The following is a 26217-nucleotide window of genomic DNA, read 5'->3' on the forward strand; positions in this document are numbered from 1 at the left end:
CCTATACCTGTAACTGTTACCTATACCTGTAACTGTTACCTATACCTGTAACTGTTACCTCTACCTATCTAGATTCCGACACTACACGTAATACGGGTCAATTACTCGCGTATCGATTGTGTTGATTGTCTGGAAAATACGAACGATTATAACATTGAGTTATATTAAGAATGTAAGAAATGAGAATAAAAAAAATGCGTGTTAAACTAACTGATAATTATAACTAACTGTTAAGAAAATGATTTTGATTTCCATGTGTCAACTACAGTTTCTAAACATGTTTCTAAAAAGGTAATAATCTAACAAATATTTAAACCACATTTTTTAAATCTTAGTCGTCATCTAGGTAGGTATAATATATATATAGGTATCTCATTTTTCAAATTACTTTTAATATCATATAAGTCTAGTACGCTAGTGCGTAGTACTACTTGTAGTCAAGTACTACCTACGAGAACAACCGAAAATCGGTACTCTACATTATTATAACCTGAGTTTTACCAGATGTGATAATAATCTAATAGTCGTCAGTCACTGGATCCCAGTAACTAAAGTTACAGAATGTCGCCTGTGAAGCTGTGACAAGACCGCACTTAATGACATTACTTTAATTTAGATAGAGTCCGTCTAGAAAATTCTGCGTAATTCTAACTCAAATAATATACGAATGAAATACTTAAACGAATGGCGCACATAAAACAGTTTTTTACTTTATAGAACACAATCTATATCATTAATTAATTATAAACACTAACTTAAATAGTTTACAAAAATCAATACCGATAAAATAGAAACACAAAGATCCGTTTATTATAACGGTTGTTAACTTAAAAGGAACTATTTGTATATATGTAATGTACACGATACAACAGTAAGTATAACGTTTTAATGCGATTAGCTTACATTTCATGCAAATTAAACTATTTGTCACGTAAATACCATACAAAGTACTATTCATAACCGAGCCAACGAACCGTGAAATACACCGCGAAATCCTAATGAAATCTAATTTCAATTTTCTTAGTGCATACTAGCTGTGCTCCGCGGTTTTACCCGCATTACTTCGCTCCTGTTGGTCTTAGCATAGCGTGATGATTACAAGCCTTCAAACTTCAATTCTTCTTCTTCTAGAAATAATTTTTCAAATCGGACAAGTAGTTTCTGAGATTAGCGCGTTCAAATAAACAAACTCTTCACCTTTGTAATATTAGTATAGATAAGCACAGATAAATAAAACACAGATTAACTATATTTAATGCCAAACTTGTGAGTTCCCGCTCTGTGGTAGAGTTTATTATCTATGGTAATCTTATCTGTGAAGCTTGAATGTCAGTCATGGATTAAAAAGAATAACGCTATGATTTAAAAATAATACAGGAAGCTTTAAGAAGCTTCACTGTAGGTAGTGTTGGATTTGGTAATATTATTTTTACGCTCTTCAATTAAAAATTAGTGTGTTATGAGTAATTAATTTACTAATTTAAGTTTTCAGTAGGTACTTATACTTATTTGCATGAACTAAAGACATAATATATTTTCGTTAATTATATTTTAATTGCCGTCAAAAACCTATAAATTGACAAAACTACCTCATTAAACACCTAATGACAATAATAAAATATAGTTCGAACATGACACACGAGAGAAAATATCAACGATGCGTTACACTTTTCACAAAATGGCGTCCATGTTTTGGCGCCAACCTACTCAATAACCAATATGGACTCGATTTACGACTTGCCCTCAATTTCATTCACTCGTGCATTGTACAGGTTAATCGAATGCTTTACTCAAATGAATAATAGGCACCGCCTTTACTATTAAGCTTATATATTTATTGTTTTTAACTCTTGTTTTAAAGACATATTTATTAGGCAATTACTACCATATAGAGGAGCGCGTGTGAAGATAAAACTTGAACCGCTCAATAATATATTTTGTTTAATTGGTATACGTGAAGTTTATAAGGTTTTATAGGTACACGTTTAATTAAACGGTGTATAAATTTTCATAATTATGAAGCGTAGAAAATAAATTTGGTCGACATATTATGGTTGGAATTAAAAATTAGTTCTTAGATATTTAGATAAAGAAGAAAAAATTGGAATTTTTGCTCTTCGAAAGAATCTGTTATACCTACCTACATGCTAATTATATTACAAAGTTAAAAAAGTAGTCAGACATATACAGAAACAACAAAAACTTCAAGATGCAAATGTAATGCAAGAATTATCGCAAAATCTACATGAAACGTATATAGGTATGTAATCGTTTAATTAGTCCAGCAATAGTGCAAACTATTACCAATCCGACACGTACCTACAAAATGTCAATCGAGGCATTTATTTTATATGCCCTTTTGACATTTCCTAACCTCTTTAATGTACAAATTGGACTGCGACCCGCCTCCTATATTTAAGACGGCCAACTAATTAGCCATAGTGACTATTACCATACTTTATACTATGCTATTACGAGATCTTCAACTCTAATTACTCAGAACGCATTTATATAAGTTTTATTACGTGAGAACATTTAATTGAGTTTTGAATATTTAGTGTTGGAATGAAGATATTAGTTGATCGAAGCAATAAGGCTGACCGCTATGCGTTTACCTGATAGAGATTACGATCACTTCGAATCTCGTTACTTACCTTTATAGACATTATAAAGAAGGTTTTAGTTTTATTTGGGATAATCGAATAAAATTAACTAGAACCAGACTCGACGATTTGTCGTATTATATTTCAAATTGGATTCGTTTGAATTTAACGCAATATTTTTTTACTTTTATATTAAATAATATAAAAGTTTAGTTTAAAATTTTTAAGTAATAATTCAAAATGATCGCTAGGCAGAATAAAATAATAACAACAACAAATATGCATGTTATAGGTATGTACCTTAAACAGGTATTTTTACGCACACATAAAAAATAAACGGGCTAATAGTATTAATGTGTGTATTTTTAATAAAAAAAAATCCTTTCCCTTTACAAAAAAATACAACAAAGTAAAGCATCAAATCACTTGTAATTACGTCACAGATACACTAAATGAAATAAACCCGCTATCGGTAAGTGCGCGTATCACACATTATGTAAGAATTCAATTAAATTCGACTGAAATACATATACATTGATGCTTTAACGAATTCATTCACTTTTAATCGATAAAACCAACTTGGTGAGAAATAACAGGGTGATAATTGTATGCATTTTTTATAGAATTAAACGCATGCACGCACTAGAATCTCTGAATACTTCAAGCCAAATGTGGGAAATATAATTAAGAGAAACGCTGTATATGTAAACATCACATGTCGCGAATCGGTACCATATGACACTATCAGTAAATCTCTATAATTACTCCCGTTAATTAAAATATGCAAAAGAGGATAGAAGACATAATGTTAGAATTGATTAACCTACATCTCGTTACCGTGAAATATCATTTTGTAAATACCTTAAATACATTCCTTTAAATAATATTTATATAGACTATTACTTCTTTCATATCACTTTAACTGTTAACATTAAAAATATAGACAACGTATGGACAATATAATCTAATAATTTGTATTCTTTAACACTGAAAAAGTATATAAACAAGGATACAGTTATTTTAGAGATAGTAATATATATTATGACTTGTTAATGAAAGATCATTGTTATTAATGATAAGCCGCTACAACCTTAATCATTAACCTAACACGCAGAGTAATACAACAAAAAATAAAACAACAGAAGCTACAGTATCAGATATCCAATTATCTCAGTACGATACGAAGATAACAATACAAAGAAAGATGAAACCGGCACAATTAGGCTTATCTCAAATAGTAACAATAAATTGAGCTCCATTTCTGCGATCATTCTTAATAATTAATATTCTCGGTTCATTAAATCTTGATTTATATCTAGATAATCAAAATAATCAATAGAAATGTATATAAATATAAATACAACTGCTGTTATAATTGCCAATTTAAAGTCAAGTGTTTTGGATTGAATCATTATTATAAATTTTCCAGGAAAAATAAGCAACGATATTGATAATAATGTCAACAATATTAAGAATTTTTGGATGAGTTTATAAGTATAAAAGTACGAATTAACAAAACGAACATACGTAGATACCTAAGATTAGATGAAATTAACGAATCAAACTACGTATTGTTTAAAAACTAAATTATTGCAGCATTGTAATTCTAGAACCATCGATAAATCCTTAATAAAATAATAAAAAGCGAGCGAAGGGCACATTTCTCAGCACTTATGACGAGATACGAGCGAACCATTAGCCTCGGACACAAAACAAAAGTATTGGAGCTATAATTTACAATCAGTGCTGTGTACGCTGCTGCACTGCTTATTGAGTATGAAAGATAAATAAAACATTATACTAGGAAATCAAATCAAATGTTGTATAGCAATGTTGGTTTAATAGACTTCGTGTAAGTTCTAACAATACGAGGCGGAAGGAAATCGTGATTTAGCTTTCAGATAGATATTGACGCGAAAAACGTATGTAAAAAATAAGTTTATAAAATATTAACTCAAGCCCCGGAATCACAGACACAATAGAAAATCTATTGTGTCGTGGACCGATCGGACCGCTTGGGGCTCAATGGGATATGAATGCTAATATGAAAATAAAAAGGCATATAGTGAAATATTACAGGAATTAAACGCAACATTTTTTACCATAAATTACATCCCAACCCTAACATTGTAATGATAATAAATTCGCATTTAATCGCATCATTTAACTGTATAATTATCAATGAATCGATTTCTCAATCATCCTATAACAAGGGTCATTAGTTATTCAGAAAAAAGGGCTATGAATAGAATCATTAAACACGAAAATTACAAACGGATATGAAAGTTGAATAGCTACAGATATAATGACCGGGTTCAAAGGGATAAAGAGTTAAGTTCGGCTGTATACCTGAACTGTCGAAAACATTTGGTATTCTGTAAACTCGCCACGAGGGACCGTTTAACTACTAACTTTATACCACTTTCCGAATTTCCAGTTGGATGTCGGTTTCGACCTAAAAATGGATTTGAGAGTGTTGGTTTTGGAGAGATTTAAATAGGTGAAATTATGGGCTTATAAAATTTCGTATGGTTAGATATAATAAAAAAAAATAGAAATGCAGAAAAGAAAGTTGAAAATGTCTAAAAAATAAGCAGCTCAAGTTGATTCAAAACAATACATACCTACCTAGATGATTTATAAAACTATGCTGAATTCTGCATAAAACATACAAAGAATCCTATCTATTTAAGGAGGTTTTCTTCCTTACAGCTTAGTAACAAATAAGAAGCAATTGAAACAATATACACAAGAACAACCAAAGAGAAGTAAATCATTTACTTTACAAACTTTAAATTCACGTTCAGCAACTATTGAAACATTAACTGTGACCATTGAAAGCTATAAAAGAGTGCATTCAAGTGTAAACGCTGATAAAAGTTTCACATTATACTCGTCTTGGGAAAACTTAACAATAAAGGAGAACGAATGAATAATAATTTAAGTATTTTAAATGTACTGAGAAGAAATTAGCACAGTGAACGAAAAATAACAGAGAATACGGAAGGAAAATACGAGACAGAGTACAAATTGACTGGACAATGTCTACGTGTAATAGAAGTGTAACACGTATACATGAAAAAGAATGTCCATACAACGTAAATACGATTCAATTTACAAATTTGTAAAAAATTGTAAAATAATTTGTATATTTTTTAGAGGATGCGCCACATATTCGAACGTCAAAGGATATTCGCAAATAGACCCAAAAAAGAGCCAACAGACTTTAAATTACCAATATACTCCTACTATTAAACGAGCCATAAACAATTTGAGTATCGACAAAATATGAGGTACATAAGTAACAGGGCTCTAATAGTGATGTCAAATGCAGTCCGGTGCTACAGAGCGCACATGCAGATACGTTCCACGCATCTTAATTGATTGGACCACAGACATTTAGTTCTGTCCCTAGGGTTGGTCAATGTTTACGTTGTACAGCTATCGTCTTTATGTAAACTTTCGTCTTGAATGCTAGAGAAATTTATTTTCTATGACCTTGTCTTTCGTCAAGAGACATTGAATTGGACTATATGAATCGCTTTGGAGTCAATAGGAATCAATAAAGATATTGCTCAAACAAATGGTGTTTTAGTAGAGAAATTTGAAGGAAAATACGCGACAGCATTATTTAATTTCAATTTATGGATATAATAATTGCCAAAAGCGAACAAAGCTATAACAAAGTGTAACAAATCACGTTGGGAGCAAATCAAGTTGTCAGAAAGCCCGGGGCGGATGTGGATTTCTTGAAAATATTTTAACAACCTTCGATAAAGGGATATTTTAACTCCAACTTATATTGATGCATTGGAAGTAGAGCCATCAATTCCAAACTCACCTAAAAGCGATCGTAAGAATGAGATTGATATGTTCAATTCTTGGAAAGAAAATCTTCTCGAAATCACATAGCACATTTACTATTAAAAGCAATAGAAAAAGTTAGATGTGAACACCGGTAATGAATTTAAGATCAATTAACTTTGATATATTCCATGGCACGTGCCATGTCTATAAAATTACGAAATCTTAAAATGGATTTCTCAACCCATTTATAGTTATACAGAAATATCCATTTAAAAGCGTAAAGGGTTCGTCTGTATAACTCAGGCCCCGGAATCACAGACACAATATAAAATCTATTGTGTCGTGGACCGATCGGGCCGCTCGGGGCTAAATGGGTTAATAAGCGAAATTATCGTTCGCCTGCCATCACCAACAAAATATATTCATGATACTAAGCATAAACCATACTGCCGCGCCTTTTAGACCCGGCAACCCTGCGGTGGGCGTTCCGAATTTATGTCTCTCGAAATTTCTATACACATTTTACATGCATGCGCATGATGCATGCACACGGGGCAAAATTCGATACGCATAATGCATTCGTTATGTGCTTCCCCGTCATTAATATACGAAACTCGCGTTAAAAATTGCCTTGGCAAGAATAAACGCATCTTTACGTCTTCAATGTATTCACCTCCCTATAAGGAAAGTGTTATAAATCGGACCCCACAAGCCGGTAATGCAATCTTATTGAGTCTTTACATAAATATTACATTGACGTTTATATTTTTAAGCCGAACGCATCTCGTGCGTCGTAAATTTTTAAAGAATTACGTCCAAAAGTTGAACGTAATCTTTTTCTAAATTCACACAAAATATGTTATGTTTAGATGTAAATTACATGTTCACATAGTCCTCAAGTTAAACGACCAAGTACTATGATTTGTGGGATATATTAAACAAAAGGTTCAACCATTACTCCGACCTACGCCTCTATTATGTAGGTGAATAGAAGATAAATCGCTTTAGGCAATGTCATCGTTGATTATTAGTGAGGAATGTATTAATAGCGACTGGTATAATGTATCATTTTGAATCTAGATTGAAATTTGAAACTATATCTTACGAATAAGATTAATTTACATAGGGGTTAAATAAAAATATCTGACAGTAAAACAATAAAAACAGAACTACCTATACCATTAAAATCTCAAACCAACGCCTGCCACAACTAGGTAGGTTTTGGTTGCATATTCTCAGAATTTACTGGATCCTTTTAGGTATACATTATAGGTACACAAGAATCATGAATTGGTATAAAGATTCCGCGATAGAAGCTTATTTTTTCAGATTATAGCAATGCCAATCTATGTACTATTTATAATTTTTAAGAATTTGCGTAATCCAGTAATCTAGACCCAATGACTGTCATTTTTAAAATAAGTAACTTTATGATCAGACCCGTTATCAATATAAAAAATATACGCCCTTTATTATCATACAAAAGGTTCAGATTCTGCTTAATCGTGACTTTTATTACGAGACGCAAAACACGAATATAATTCTCCTGTAGAATATTAAACGATATAAAATTATCGTGGCATCGTTTTTATTTATACACGTCATAAAATTAACCAACGTTAGTCGTTTTAAAATTATGAATTTTAGATAAGGCATTATTTAGATGCATTATTGATTTTTTCCGGTATAATGATGACTATTCATTTATTTATGATATATGTATCATTTATATTTATGATGTACATAATTATGTCATCCAAATATGAGATAAGGTTATTTGTCTTTGTAGTTTATCATTATTTATGTTTGTACATGTTAAATTATTTCAGTGAGTTATTTTATAGAGGCTAGTGTATAAAATTTAAATTCGAGCACGTAACTACTATCTAGTATGTAGTTAACATATAAAAAATAAAAAACTTCAGGGTTCTTAGACGAATTTCTAAAAGACTACAAAACTGTCATCTCTACAACACAATGTACTTATCCATTATTTAAAATAAGTAGTAAAACATTGTTACCCTTAATTCTACAAACTGTATCTACTCCTAAGTACACACACCGGCACAATTAGCGGAAGAGAAACCGATGCGCGAGAACATCGTCTGGGATTTGAACGAATGGCAGCAGGTTCTCTTGACTGATGAGTGCAGAGTTCTTTTAAAATAGATCTATGGGAGACAGCGAATATGGAGACGCAATGGAGAACTCCATATACAGTCTAATTTTGAACACACAGTGGCTTATGGTGGTGGCTCGATTATGGTTTGGGGAGGGATATGTTTGGGAGCTCGCACGGAGTTAGTGATAGTCACAGGAGGGACCATGACAGCAGATCGATACATCAGAGACATTTTAGAAGAACATGTTGTACAATTTGCCCCATTTATTGGCGACGACTTTATTCTAATGCAATATAATGCTCGTGCTCGTAGTGCACAATCGGTACAGGCATATCTGAGCCACGTAGGTATACCGGTGATGCAGTGGCCAGCAAATTCCCCCATTATGAATCAGATAGAGCATTTCTGGGACTTGATAAAAAGAAGGGTTAAATCCAGAATGCCACCCCCCAACAATCTGAATGATCTTGGAAACGCATTACTTGAGGAGTGGGAGCGGTTGCCTCAAGAAATCATCGATAACATAATCTGTAGCATGCCCAGACGAATGGAAACCGTAATCAGAGCAAGAGGAGGAAACACTCGATATTAATTTTGCTTTAATTTTATTGTTAAATCATTTTAATGCTTACTTTTTTATTTTTTGTGATGGTTCATAATCATCTAAAAATTTCACTTATTTCAAATTTCTTTATTTTTCAATAAAAAATAACGAAGACTTTTCAAAGTCGTTGTTAAAAGATGTTAATCAATTTGTTATTTTGTGTCTAATTACATTTTCGTCAAATATATGCGTTATTATCTTATAGTCTCACTTTTTTTTCTGTTCCGCTAATTGTGCCGGTGTGTATATGTTTCAGTGTGAAAATTAAGAAATTAATCATTAATTTTGAAAACAGTTAAAGCGTCACGTACCTGTGTAAGATAAAGCTCAACAGTCAATAACTTTTAAGCGTCGTACAAAATGTTAATACACAGAGAAGCCGACAGGGAAGCGTCTTCCTCACGTTATTTTTGTACCATTGTTTATCCTCATCAATATTCTACATTTGTCCCTTTTTGTTTCGGGACCTTTGCACCGAAACGATTTAAATACAGTAAGGTTTTATTCTTTCCAACTGATGCTGCATATGTTTATTTTTTAATCTTCACGATGTACGAATGGCTCGGGCTGCGTGATTTCGGTTCTCTAATCTTGGCTTGAATGTAAAAAGTTGGTGGTGACGACGGGAAGGTTTAAATCAGACGTTGCGTCACAATTTTTATAACTCTTTGCAAACTATTTTGTTGGAACTTTCTGTAAGACATGATCGTGTAATTATTGTATATCTGTATGAAGAACTTTTTTTTAATGGGAATCAGTAACTAGAGCTGTTACTGATTCATATTTAAAATTCAAACGTAGTTTTTGTTAAAGATAGGTTTTGTAAGAGATAATCAATCAAGAGTCAATCTTATTTGGGAGTTGCGTCGCTACGTGCGCGCACTTTCTTACTAGCCCATAGAGTTCATGGGAGAGACAAAATAGTTGCGGATACAAAAGTTGCTCTTGCGCGCTAGCTCTTAGAGAAAAATATTTCTCATCGTAGTCGGAAACTGTCTGATGGAGAGCTCTCGTCTCAGAGGCCAAGACCCACTTTGGGATTTCAGCGCCAGAGGAGTAGTAGTAGTAGTAGTAGTCGGAAACTGTTTTCCTATCAAGCAAAGGGTTAAACTTAAAAGTATTCACGACATGTTTACCAACAGACCGTAAATACCTTTAATCCCGTAAAAACAGTGGCATATGAAACTTGTCCACGATTTTAATGTTCAACATTAACCCATTAACTACGGTAACTAGTTTTCACTCCGCTACAATAAAATAAACCAAAAAGTGTTTAGTTGTATTTAAATTAAAAACTGCTAGACAAATTAAGCGGCTATATAAAACTTGTCACCGGTTTCAAACGACTTCCCTTTAACGTTAAACCGTTATTTTGGAAGCAACATTAACTTTCTTAACAGCTTTACACACCACTTACTAATTATTATGGCGATTATACAAAAATACATCGGATGGACTTTATTAGCCCATTTTGTGTTTGTTTCAACACGTTAATATTTTTATAATAGCGTAGAATGAAAACTCATTTATGTTTTAGGACAGGACTGAGAAAGGACTGTCCTTTAATATTATATTGTCACTTTAGATAATTTATATTTCCAACTTATAATGTAAGTAATATTACTTACATTATAAGTAGTTAAACATAAACTTGTCAGTCAGGAAAAAAGGAGACACTTACGTAGCAAAAACAAACTTCTTCTGACGCTGTGAATTGTGATGATCATAACGATGAAAGTAAACAAATGAAGTGGGAAATAAAAGTTCATGGGTAAAAAAATATCAATATAATTTACAGTAATGAAAATGAAATCATTACTTTTGGTAGATTGAGCTATCACTTCGTACAATGGTATTTTGTTGTCAGCTGTGTATTTACCAATAAATCTATTCGTGATGTCAAAATGTATCGGAATATCGACGCAATTTATGAACGTACAGTGAAATGATAATGTACAACAGTTTCAAAACACTCATAGTTTGTAAATTATGCCGAGTATTATCGTACCACCTAAGTTATATTAGATTCTAAATTACCGAATAAATCACGGCATAAAACAGTGGCGGCATGTCTAAATGGAAGCTATAAATTGTATAATATTTTCGTTTGACTTTTGAGGTTATATAAATGTATGATAAACAAGTAGGTATATGGTTATTTCCGAAAAGTGAGACCACCCAAGATATGAGTGTAAGTGAATTTTATTATTTCAAAGATATAAGATATCACTGGTCAGCGGGGTCGATGACTGAATATAAATTTGACGAAATTCACACTGATCTGATTACCGGCAGATGTTACACAATATTACGTTGATGGAAACTTGATTAGATATTTTTTACCGTATTCAAGTGATGGCTGTCAAAATTAAAATAAATGTTTTATTGTAAAACTTTCCTAATATGCGCAGGTAAAAATGAAGTGAAATGTTCTGATAGTGAAAGCAAAGCACAGCGGAAACAAGGAGGCATAAAGTTTACGAATAACTATTTATGAGCATACAAACATACAGAAAATTGTTAGTTTACGTTTTTTTTTTTAGTTTACTATTTATTGCCTTAAACCTAGCCAAGATAAACAGACATTGACATTACAATTTTACGAGTAATTAAATACGACAAAACCCAAACTTTTCCCAGTTTCAATCGCACGCAAAAATCTCTTACGCAACGCCAAATATTTGCGATCATAACACTAAACTGTTATGACTTTGACACGAAATCACTGCGTCCCAGATAATAAAGGTTAGATGGACGTCAAATGGTAGTTTTATGGGTGTTCCAGATAGGTAATTAGGCCGTTGGTAAGTAACCGCGAAAAATAAACGCGGCCCGTTACGATCTTTTTATGTTTGTTTTGGCTTACGGATGGCTAAAAGAAAATTTTCTTACGGCCCTTTGATGCGTATTCGAAAAACATCATTGAAACATGTTTAGAAATCTCGTTTTAAATAATGGAATACGAATTATGTATTATGAATCGGTTTAAATATGTATGAATAATTATTTTCACCGGCAAATATTAAATTGATTATTATTAGGCCTTGATTAAAACGAAATATTGAAATAGCTCTACATAAAATACAAACGTTCCGACTCGTTTCTCATTTGTAATTACGATTTTAATTGACTTTCTTGTATATTTTGAATAAAATATTTATTATAGAACTACAATTATAACTTAAACAATGTCGATTCATGATCCAAGTAATCGGGTAATAAGGTCTTAGGAAATATATGATCAAAATACGCGCCTTTGTCATGGTAAATTGACTTTGGAACATTATTAAAATGGCAACATTTTAACACTCAACAATCGGACGCAAGAACTGTCATACATTAAAATTTAGTCATATCGCATTTACACTTCAAACACACACAGACACACAAAAGCCTGGATCAAGCATAAGCATTGTCCGGCAACACCAATAAAACTATCAGCGGAACCATAGCCGTAACTTAAACGCTAAACATGTGCTAATTTACAATACAAGGCCCACGACCCGGCTTGACCCGCCGCCCCCGCTCTTATTAATACCCAAGTATTGTACTAGCGACCGCCCACGGATATCATTGCGTGAATCTCAGCAATTTAAACTTGTTTGATTTAAATATGCTTTGTACTTTCTTTTGGCTGTGTAGTAAATAAAAGAGAAATATTCAAACTAATTAATGCATTGATCATAACTAATAAGTATACAATTTTTACAGACCGATTACTTTTCAGACAGAAACGTCTAACGAACATATTTGTAATAGGTTGAAGTTTCGCCCGGTATTATTTTAGTTACATTTCAATACGTTCAGAATACTGTAACATCAAAATACAGATTTAAAAATTAGTTTTCTTCAAGAACATAAAACAAGAAATAAGGAAAAAGCGTTATAAAAACGATACAGACAGCATAACTGCATAATTTAAACAACCACCATATTAAATACCTCCACGACAATTACAATCAAACATAACTGTCCCATTAGTGTAATAAAATGCAGAATTACGCCTTTTCGTCGGCCCATAACTTTGACGAATGTGTCACATCATATAGTACATATTATATTATCTGTGGTGTCACGTGACAGATGTCAAACTAACGGTACGTTAAGCAGAATGTCATGTAGCATGAGTAAATATTTTATCGTTCAAATGAGTTCTCGGTTTATGAGCTTAATAATTGAGATCTAATGAGGGCCTGAACACATCATGTCCATTATGACCACTGTGATTTAGAAGTACTTGGTTTGATACTTCTTTAAGGCTTGATGTATTTAATTAATTGATATTAAGTATGTCATTTTTTGTAATATCATGCGATAATAAATGCTCAGTCATGTGGTAAGTATATACTTAGAGTATATAGTTCACAGTTATTGTTACAACTTCCTGTGGTTAGAAAATTCTAATAAGCAATAAGCACGTGCTTATGTTTAGTTAGAAACAGATAACTGGGCTCTGATTACCTATAGACCACTGCCATTATTATTATTGCCTAAGTGTTTTTTCCACTATCCAACCAAACAAATTTTATTAAGAAAATACGATAAAAATGCCACTTACAAGCGAACAACCTGTAACCACGCGGACAATCTCCAAGCGCCTTTTTATCCGTCGAAACGTCTAGAAAGACGGAAAAATTCCACTGTTTCATAACGATTACATTTCTGCCCTCTAGGTACGAACGAACAAAGAGTTTCATGAAAAAGTTCATTCCGAAATGAATGTTATACACTGTTTGACTTCGTTGGAGCGAATTCTTGATGAAAGCCACTCTGTCAGGGAATTTTTTGACGTTTGATGAAGAAAATGCCCGGGTTACAGCCATCGAGACGACCATTCCGGCTAAATTAACTTTCCCGGGGCTCGAAGCGGCGTTATGGATTCCAATGTGGAGCTTTCGTGATTTGTGCCTGACGTTTTTAACCCTTGCTGCGTTGAAATTTAATTAAAGGAATTAACTTATAGCGAGAGCATTAGTACTCCCTTCGTCAGCAATGATATTTTATGTATAGATACGTTATATACTCACAAGATATCCAAAAAAAATGCTTCCTATGCAGTGTCAGGCACACACAAATACAAGTTTCATTTTACTTAATTTATTACATTGACAGACTGTATAAGAGAGATGGCTCTAATAAAATGATATAAACAAAAAAGACAAAGATAGTTTGTCACTTCCGCGCAGGTGTAAGCAAAAGTCACAAGAATTCACCAATTAAATATAAATAAACAAATAGTTGCCATGGCAATTGGCATAGACTAACGACACAGAAGGTTCAATGTTATAGATGTTACGTTTCCTGCACACGTAAACAAATGTGACAATTTCATTTACTATTTAATTATTATTATGAAGTTGTATTAAAATGAAAAAAACTTTTTTGGAGATATAACTGTATTAAGCATTTATTACTAGCTGTGGTGTTCATTTTCGGTCATCATCATTTCACCCGATAAACACCCACTGCTGAGCATAGTCCTCCTTATAGAACTCCATACGGACCGATCTTACGCTATTCGTTTCAAGGCAGTTCCCGGAACCCGTACAAGGTCATCACTCCAACTTGTAGGATATAATAATAGTGGTGCCTAGATGAAAAAAAGTATGAAATAAAAAAATTGGTTGCCTGTAAAGTCGGTATACGGGCGAAAGTTTTACGTGACAACGACTTTTTATGTCTGTCTCTCTCGCTCTTAGGCGGGCTAACCATGCCCGCGTGCCTCTTTCGGTGACTCATCGTAACGTTACCTAGCGTTACACTTTTTCATAAGTGACTCCCAGCCGCAACGTTGTCACGTCAAAAGAAAGGATGAAGTATAAGCCTTTTTTATCTAAAACACAAATAAAATGTATGTTCAATAGCTATTTACAGAAAAGCAAATAGCATTTTTCGTCAGTAGCGATAATCTTTTCTTTATTGTATACGTATATTCAACATCATTTTTTCAAACAAACATTTTTGCCATCACGATTTCATTGTATATAATAAATAGATATATTTGTTAATTACATGCACTGTGTGGATTTAAATATAAAAATAATCAAGTATTTACCCAAATCGAAATTAATAAAATAGTCGTTCTATTTTCAATAATCGTATCTACATGATAATCTTTGAACACAGTGTGCGCTAGCTTTGTCACACTAGTGATTGAAGCAATGTTTTATCCCTTTCATTATTTCAATACAAGTGTCAAGCAAGTGTCATTCATTAATAATTGCAAATTGTTATTTTTGCTCTAAAATTATAATATTTTAATACATTTACCTGTGATATGATATTCCTCTATCTTTCTTTATTTTACTATCGTAATTTGTGCACTTTCTGAACACACAAGAAGGCATTATTGATAATTTTAACGTTTATATCAGCATATGTACGTTCGCTGTCACAAGTCACAATCTGACTGATTCCACTGGTCCCAATTAGGACCAATTCACGGTTTACGTTTTGGTGCGTTGGTAACGTATCTACCTCTTGTTTCTATATATAATATCATTGTTCGTCAGTGGTTATCTTGTACGATTGCGTTATCTTATTGCCCTTATTTCGAGTAAATCTCTTGTGTAAAATGATTGCGTTATTCAATGATGAGAAGCACGTATGCTTCATGATTGCCCACTTAATTGCGATATATGCATAGGAAACAAAACCAAACATTTAAATTATATAAAACCGGGTAACACATAAACGAGTAATCGATTTCAAATTATTACTTATCAGAACCGATATAATTTATAGTTCACGTTTAAACAATTCTCTTTAATTACAAAGCTGTAATTGTCATTAAGCACAGTCGCCTATCCTGGTTAATAGGAAATAAACGAGCGAGATATATTCTCTGGGGACTATATAGTCGTCATAGGAACGCAATCACAAAAACAAATTGTTTTAGAACAATTCAACGCTGAGGAGATTATTCCCGGGGCGTCCTCTCGCAATTTAGACGATATTGCTAAGAAATGCTCTGGCGAATGGAACGTTTTCTCGAATGTTCTAATAAGATTTTAAATGTAATACTCTGTGTAAATTAATGTGAGTCTTTTAAACTGAATAGTCGGGTCGGGCGTTTTGCCTCAATTGGCGCAGATGTAATGATGCAAATATTATATTTGAGCCTGTTAAATAATAAGGACTACACGAATACACTTTTACTAGCCAAACTTTAGAGAATTATATTCTACATTTCAGTTAGTATAGTGGTACAAAGGCTTGTTTTTCAAAAAATTATAATATAGAAGAATATAGATAGCTCCATAGAGTTCAATGAGCAATGAACAATGCAAACAGGATAAAATTAAAATGATTCATCGAAAAGAGATTTTATTATTTAAATGTTGACATAAAATTTACAAAGCTTTAAATTTAAATGGAATTTTATCCATTCCAAGTAAATAACATTGCAGGTTGATGAGATTTACATTTTATTAAAATCCGGCAAAAACGAAATATTTAGGTATTTTTACTAAAGTCCCAAGGGACGTTTTTCGTTACGGTAAAAAGCAAGTTTCAGTGGGTTCCGTATTTATTTATAATTATTGTCATTTGATTTTGATATTACATTTTACGTACCTAATTTGATCATGATGATGATTTATAATATTTAACAACGATGTATTTCAAGCATACCCAATAAACGAACGATTTATCAATTCCAGTATAGACGATTCTGACATAGGCATTATCAATTCAAACTTTCCTCGATTTCCATCACAACTTCATAAGGTATTCTTAGGCGCGGTACCCTTAAAGGCGGCTGAAATATTTTGAAGAAAATCGTGAAAGCCACCAAACGAGTTTAGCCCCTAAACAACTGCCCGAGGTTTTGCATAATTTATATAACGAAAAGAATTACCCGCGCCTGTTTTGTTGATTTTCCGCAAAACGCTTTTATTGAGCCTGAAAGGTATTCACCTCCCTTTTCAACACATAATATATGAGCGGGATGGCGGTAATATAATGCGGTCGGATTGAAAAGGATTTCAATTTTCAATGAACTGAGGTACGCCGTAATATCGTACCAGATTTGGTATGTTCATAATTTATTTGTCGCTTGTGAACGAAAAATTACATTTTGTCGCGAATGTTACACACGATCCGAGAACGGTTATTCAATATTCTATTAAAATTTATTAGTTTTTACTCTGGCTCTGGTGGAAAATATTTTTAAAACTTCAAAGCTAAATCGATATTGAAATTTGAAAGAATGACCTTTTAGTCGCAAAATAAGCAACAATTATTGTACTAAAAAGCTCATATTTCTAGCTCAATACTTATAGTTACTACGAGGTCATAAAAATATTATTTGCAAGAGCAACTGCCTACTACAAAACTTCCAGATGTATGCGTAAATTCACATGTATACGATGTTAAAATTTATGCGACTTATTATAACAGCTTGCTACTTTTGCTAATACCACGTAACAGCTTACACAATCCACACTTAGCTCTACGTGAATGGCATAAAATTTAAAATGTCTGTTAAAACCTAAGCCCACGTTATTCTCAGAAGTACCGGCGCGAGATGAAATATTGTTAAATAGGAAAAAAAATACAGCGAACTTGTAGCTCGAACGTTGCGCTTATTAGCACGCCCACGTATTTTTGATCGTTGCATGTCAAATAAAACCTTTATGGTAGTGTTGCCGTTTGCGAATATTGTTTTTTTATGCCTGTGAATTACATAAAATAAATTGGCATATTGTAATTATCGTAAAGTATAACAACTTTTACTTTTACCTTCGAGTACATTTTCCCACGATGTAAAGATTGAGGTGTGATAATTATCAAATTTAACATTGGAATTGATGAAATTAATTCTAGTAGGTAGAGTTGGCAACATTGCAGACAGATTTAGTTATAAATTTCAGAATATTAGCAAATAGATTATCTAATACTGCCTACACATAACCGGAGTTTTTGCAGCATTATTGCATACAAATTGATTGTTTTATTTTTTATGGGTCAGGTAATCTGAATGGAGATAATATATTAAAATTTAAAAAAGTAATTTTAAAGAAGTAGGTAGAAGAATTTACCTGAACTTCCTTGTTTGGTTATAGTAAAAACCAATCCGAATGAGATTTTATTACCTATTTTTATGTACATAGTTGATTTTCGAAATGTCTGGAACTTACCTGAAACAAAAGAATTTAATTATAAATTGTATACGCCTCATACAAACTTATATAAAAGGATAAAAACAATACGAAAGACAATTACAATAGGCAAATGAGAACACACAGACAAACTTAAATACAAAACATTAATAATTAAATCATTCCAACCAGGCGACGTTAGCGTTAAGTTTCAGAAGTCGAACAATATTGTACAATCTAATGTAATCTAATTAACTTTACCCACATATTGACATTTCAAGTTAGTACTTACTTATTAATTAAATTTAATTAACGAGCTGTTTTAAATTAATCTAAATATCCATTTAGTTGAGTGTCAATATGGATTAGGAGCGTAATATCGTTTGCCTGAGGTCCTTTCAGTTGCGTTTAATAAAATATTAAATTTTAATAGATTAATTTCATTGGCGTGCTTATCGGTTAGATAGTGGTTTCGATCGCATGCCTGATGCCGCATTTCGACGTAGACGAGGATATAAAATAATACATTAGTAACCATTTATAATGCCACGCCATTTATAATGCGAAACGCTTCTGAAAGAGTTGTAATTGTAGGACAAACGTTTAACGAAAAATTCGACTTAAACAACAACAATTTTAAATTCGTTTATCACATCATCAACATGACCTATATTTATAGAAACTTTTGCATACGGCTTCCAAATCGTTCACGCCACGTCTGGTGGAATAAGAATACTCAAAGTAAAAACATTTATAGAATAATGGTGTGTCAAGGCATTATCAAACATCAAGCCAAGAAATCCATCAGTCTCCTACCAATCGTACCAAATCAACATCATTTCGTTGTTCCTCCAAATTTCCTCAAAAAACCAGCTACCACATAACCAATAATTAATCACATCAAACTATTCAAAGCTCGTTTATTTGTCTATATCAGAGCGACGTGGACTAATGCTGGACCTATAATTACCGTCCCACGCGTAAAAAGCTCGGTTTCACAATCGGTACACCGCCTACCCGAGAACAAGTGAAGTATTTACTCGAAAACATACTTTTAGATTAACAGCTGGATTTGCATTGAGCCGATAAGACCTGGACGGTTAGGGCTGGCGCCTGGCGGTGATGAGAGCATTTGAACTTTACATAATGATGGATGGACGCACTAAAACAAGTGGTATATATCCACGTCAAGTGGCTATTATTTAGTTAAAGTTCTTGTGCATTTATTTCGAAATTAAGTACATACGTAATTTACACGTACATTCGCTTTAGGATTTTCTATATTGTATCAATGTTAAAGGTGTTAAATTCATAATACGTAAAGGTAAAAATTATTAACCAATGTTCTTATAGCGCTAAATACTTGTGATATTTTTATATTAATATGTATTAAGCTTTTATAACATCGAATATTTAAGAGAGATTAAGCCTTTGTAACTTATAATGGTATGTTGTATGATTTATGTTACTATCATATTATGAGGCTATAGTACCTAAAAAATAAAACCTCCCATCATCTAGCGAGTGGTAGCCCTAGCTATAATGAGTGCCGGCGCCTATAGATCACGGTAGATGGCGCCAGTGAGACGCTCTTGCGCAAGCGCTGCACGCAACCGATCCTAGATCGATGTAATTAAAATTTTTCGCAAAACCATGCCAAAACTATTGAAGTGCAATCGTTGCTATGATTTATAATATTTTTCTATAGGAAGTACTTAATGTGTTTTCCTCGACTTGTGTCACCTGAATTTTAACAGCATACTTTTATAACAAATCAATTTATGTAATTCATAAATACATAATAATTCAAAATATCAATCTAAAGGACGTTGCTTATCAAATCGCTTATAAAATCATTAAAATTCACTGCAAGTATAGACTAATAAATAGAAATTGCAAATTGAATGTTTTCTAACTTCAAATTCCAGAGCGAAGTACTAATACATTAAAATTTGAATACAGTTAGTGAGCAAATGTTACAAAAGGCACACGATTTATAGGTGAATATAAGTGATTGTCAATAATAATATTGTACGGTCATTAAATGCGTTCAGGACAGCCTCAGGACAGGGTTGCGACAGGTTGATTTTCACGGCGTGTCTGTTTTGCGCTTGATATTCGACTGACGAACGATAGGCGGTAGGCACTTATCGTTTATGTGCGCCTGGTACATTTTGTAATGTAAGAATTTAATTTATTTTATTTTTGTACGTATTTGCCTGAAAAGTGGGATCTGTTTTATATTCAGATAAATAAATTTCACATTTGATTACTCATGAATTTTGTTCTCATAAGAAAATCTACCGAGATTTTATACATTTTTAAAGGATTTCATTTGACCACTAAACTTAATATAAAAATATGATAGATAACTAAAATAAAAAAACTCTATCTCTCTGTAATTTTTCAATAAGCATATCTATAGCTATATAAAGTCCAACAAATCAATAGCTGCGTTTAATATACGAGTCTTTGTTGAAGGCCTTACCTACATTTATAACAGTTTCTATAACAGTGCGTAAAGGACGATAAATACACGTCTTACATCAAGCTGGATAAATAAATTGCATAGATAAGCTTATCTTCAGAATTGACACACTCGATGACCGGCCCGCCACTTGAGCGTCGTATTCACATAAATTTTGCATTATTTATGTGTTATGAACATATCGGTTGTTTAGTTTGTGTTATGTAAGGCTGATATATGAGAGAAGTTTGATTTTCTCTTCATTACGGGTCTACAGAATTTAATATAGAACATAATTTAAAGTTTAGACAGACAGTCACAACCAATTTTTGTTACCAATGAATTGCAACTGTATATAGACTATGCATTCACACTACTCTGGTCATTGTACTCAATAAAAACATTCCATATTAATATGATAAATACCACTTTGATATCAATATAATACTAAATGATAATAATATGTCTTTGGACTTGGAAGCCCAGGTGTTTACCGCAAAGCCCTTATTACCTTAGAGTTAGTCTTTATGACACTGATACTGCCATCTCAGAGCAATACGGAGGAACATAATATCTTTTATTTATTAGGACTTATACGATATGTTCCTATTTAGTTTATTTAGTTGAAGATTAGTGGAAATATATGTTATGTTTCAGGTATATAGCGCGATATATTTCAATATCTTTAAGGTTATTTAAAATACACAAAATTCAGTTCTTTGAGAATCTTTACCATCAACGTAAACCTTGTATTTCTCTGCAAGTAAAATATCTAATTTCCGTCTCTAGCGGAATGGAATCAGCAGTAAAGTTGACTCTCTGTAAGCACGCAATTCAAATAAATTGTATGGTTATGCTGGTGTTACGTAAGTGAGAAGCCCATTACGATAGCATAAAACTACTATAATGTGCTTTAAACATATTCTAAGAGATATAAACTGGTCCCTGGTTCTGTGAAAAATAAAGCATGCAACGCTAATTTGTTTGTACAGTTGACTGTTGAGGGACATTGCGCTCAGCATATCTACAATCATAATTTTACATGAGATTAGAGTGTAATCTTAAAAATTATAACGTAGGTTATACAACTTTGTGCTTTGAAATTTAATTATTTACTTGAAGCTTCTTTGCGTGTAAATACCTATAATAAGTTACATAGTGTTTTCTTAGTCCTCTTCCTACCTACTGATTCAGGTCAACAAATTATAATTAGACTTACCATTTAAGAAACGCATTTGTCGCATCGATAGCGTATACAATACAACCTATGTGGCACAGAATTTAAAGCTAAATGTGTAGCAATAGCAATCTTATCACGATGCTATTGGGTGCTAATTCGCACGCACACGTCTCCACATAAAACCAGATCCTTTGCTCTTTTCCGTACCTGATATCATCTGAGCACCGCCTATTGTTCAGTCGCATATGGAGTCGAGTGCAATTGCCAATGAAATAGCCTGCATGTGAGTGGCCGTAAAGCTGCTCTCTCGATGCGTTGAAATAAACTTAATTGCTCGTAAACTGCAGAATGCGACGGACGCCATCTTCTCGAATTTGACGGGACCAGTTCTTTCAAAAGTTGATTCTATTTTCATATTAGATTACGGTCGTTCGTCTTAAATTACTTATGGAGCTTGGACAAGAAGTAGGTAAAATTCAAACGGAAAGTATGATTTTTTCTTAAAATTAACTGTTTTGTATCGTCTCTACAATTTCCTTTTTTAATGAATAAATAAATAAATAAATATTTCGGGACAATTTTCACACACGGCACGATCTGGTTCCATACTAAGCTTTCGCTTGTGTTATGGAAACCAGATGGCTGATAAACTTACATACATATATAATTTTAAATAAATACTTATATTAATAATTAACACCCAGACACAGAGCAAACATCTATGTTCATCACACAAACATTTGCCCCGGGTGGGAATCGGACCCACGACCTCTGACTTGGATGGCAGACTACCAACAAAGCCAACCGAACAGAATTTTCAAATTCGGTATGTGAATTAATTCGTAATCTATCTGTTCAACAGCGCACGCGCTACCGTAGGCGGAAGCCATGACCCGTCAATGTATTCGTTAATAACTGTCATATTGATAGTTTATGTAACTATTATCTATTCAAGGTTACAGTCAGTAGTCAGTCTGATGCCAATAAACTTATCTATCTTATAAGCTAGACATGACCGTTGTGCGAATGCAATTTTTATTGAGTTTATGTTATAATATGTTGATAGTATCTAATTATTAAAGCTTTTTAAGGAAACATATGTTTTAAAATTTCAGATCAGAGAATGAACCCTGATGCTTATAACCATGACATAATTCGATATTATTTCATGTTTAGCTTTCAGCTTTTCTATAACTTTTCAAAGATTGCTCTACAAAACAACTCCTGAAACTTAAAAATTAATAACTTCAAACTTCGAACAGAACTACGTTCCACATCATCAAAATCCACTATTTACCTAACCCTATTTCTTCAAGTCTAAACGATACTTGACCATCGGAATGCAGCCCAGCTTGGCGCCGGTTCGATCCCGTGGGTGTAAGTGAAGGGATCTGCGGAAAAGCGTTCACCTGCCACCGCCCTGCTAAGGACAACCAGAGATTAATGGCTGAACTTTGCACTGAGTGACGTCATGCATAATTATACCCTTTGGATATTAGATAAGTAATTAGAATCCTAGTACAATCACTTCGGATATAGATCGGAACCCGGTAACTTTTAAAATGATACGATTGTGTATTTAAGTTACATTACTTCAGACATTTGTGTACTAAATAAAGTACAATATTAATTTTAGCTTTATAATAACACAAATAATGTATGAAGCACACATGTGTTTGAAATTAATAACCATTGTAAAGATTAAGTCCATTTCAAGGTTCAACAACGTAATTTGTGTATGTCGGTAATAATGGTATGCCATATCCAATCTTTGCAAAGACCATAAACACAGCAAAAATTCCATGTTTTTCCCCAACTTACCTACGCTAAATATAGTAATATAGAGCACATGATACACACAAAAATCGAAGCTTTAATATCGGCTCGACTCATAAATATATTGGTACATAGTCCCGCGCCTATTTCAGCGACCATTAACACATGCTATGAATAATTTATATACATCGCATAAACGTGTCATTCGGCATATGTTATTATGTACTTATTTGCAAACATCTACGCATACTATCGTAACTAGGCGTACGATACTTTGGGGTTTAATTTATTTGAGGCGAACGTTAATGAGTTTTGTAGGTAATTGAGTTATTGTTGGTAAACTTGTCAGTTAAATAGGTCACGTTTGGGCATGAGCATGACTAACCTATAATAATACCGGTTATTGTGTGATAAGTTGTTTGATCTGATATGAGATGAAAGCCATGTAATTGAATGTTTACTAAATATAAGAAACTTACTTTGCGATATACATTTTTCCTGTTTTATGCACCTACGTATTTATCCCTTGAAAATAATTAATGGGGAGATAAAACATATAACAAAGATTATTGATCAATGTATGACTACACTAGACTTAACGAGAAAGTATTCTTTTTAAATATTATCAAAGCTTACCTAATCATTATACACCTATATATACGCAAGTAACAAGTACATTACTTATACGCCAATGTATGACTACACTAGACTAACCTAAGAACGTAATACATCTTTGTAAATAAATTTCTGGACTGTCTGCAGAACTTGGCACACATTTAGATCTCATTTCTTTTTTTTTGGCAAATTAAGTCAACGATTGAACTCGGCTCCAATTTTTACATTTATGTTTTTGGTGGGATTACTTGTACGCAATCTTTTTTGCTTCACTTGAACAAAACGAATGACAACCTACGACGACGCAATGATACATTTGATCACGCTAATAATACTCATAGGAACTTATATATTATTTATCAAGCAACGGTTCATATAATATATTTGACGTCGTAATTATATGGACGCTATTGAATAATGCATAACGCTGCATCTGAGATGCTGTGATCTTATTCGTACCGTAGATGGTGAGCAGATAAAAATCTATAGATAGCTTTTTATGATCAACCGTGATTAGTTCCTCTTTGATCTTTTAGTTCACTGACATACCAATTATTCAATCTTAGTTTTTCTACTTGATACACGTGGTTGAAATATTACTGACTAGCTTACCGCCCGCGGCTTCGTCCGATTTGTCTAAAACCTAATAAATTATATACTAAAACCTTCCTCTTGAACCACTCTATCTATTAAAAAAACCGCATCAAAATCCGTTGCGTAATTTTAAAGATTTAAGCATACAAAGGGACATAGGGACAGAGAAAGCGATTTTGTTTTATACTATGTAGTGATAACATAACACATATCTACATGAAAGTATGTGTCATCGATTGGAAAAAATATAGCAATAGGTAAAGAATTTTCATTCATTTTCATTCATTCTTGCAAACATTTAATATGTATAAAAGCTCGTTGTATGTAAAAAGAGTTACGGGATGAAGCTAGTACCGAATTAAGCTATTTAAAGACAATATAATAGATATGTATTTCCAGTATCAATATTGTAAAACAGGTAAGTACTTACCACCTACTTCATCATGAGATACTTTTAAAGGCATTCATTGTTAGCAAAAGCTCAACACTAGTTCGAAAGCTTTTTGTCTTTTGAACGATTCAATATCATAATGGTTTAATAATGAAAATAACAAGTATACATAATAAGTTCATAGAGGTCGCATAGTCAGATCATAAATGAGTTAATTATACACATTAGAAAAAGAATGTGAGCGTAGTATGTTTGCATGTTTACCATAAATTAAAAACAAATATGAATTAACGAGTTAAACATGCCTGTAATCAAATGATCTGTTAAAGTTGTAATCCTCTAGATAAGTGATATGAAGGGTATTTGATATTACACAATAAGTAGGTAGTGTGGGAACTAATAACAGAGGAATAAATTACTAAAGTATGCGACAGTTATGTCACGAGTAAAGTTCATATTCATGATCTTTCATCGGTTGAGAAGGATTTTTGTGATTATGTGATTTATGTTCAATGAGGTAGAATTTAAATAAAGGTTAGAAATATTTAGTTTATTTACGTTTTATTTCCTAGGTTTTGTGTTTCAACTCTTATGCTTCATTATAATTATCGAAAAGTATAGTTGTTTACTTTTATTAAAGCATTTTTATCATATTATGTAGACACCGACTTCGTTTTTATTAAATTGATGTTTTATTATGTGCTGCAGAAGCTTAGTAAAATAATAATTTACAATACAGTAAAAACATTGAGTTTTACAACAGTCAAACATCCTCACAAGAAATCTAAAGATTTCTAACTGTCACAGACTAAATAGCTACCAGATACCCAATAGCGACTAAACGTTCTCTAGTTTATTATTAAAAAGGTTTTCTATGACGTGGGAACATAACAATGTCGTAACGCTTTGTATACAAGACTAAGCTTAGAGCCGTTTAATTGTTATGGGACTGTAAT

General features: G+C 32.7%; 1 protein-coding gene across 4 annotated transcripts in view; it reads right to left on the reverse strand.

Annotated features, from left to right (window-relative positions):
- The window catches only part of LOC123695739 (caskin-2), a 204404-nt gene that overhangs the window by 32031 nt on the left and 146156 nt on the right, over window positions 1-26217 (reverse strand). The window lies entirely within an intron of this gene.

This window comes from Colias croceus, chromosome 11, assembly GCF_905220415.1.
Source record: "Colias croceus chromosome 11, ilColCroc2.1".
Classification (NCBI taxonomy): Eukaryota; Metazoa; Arthropoda; class Insecta; order Lepidoptera; family Pieridae; genus Colias; species Colias croceus.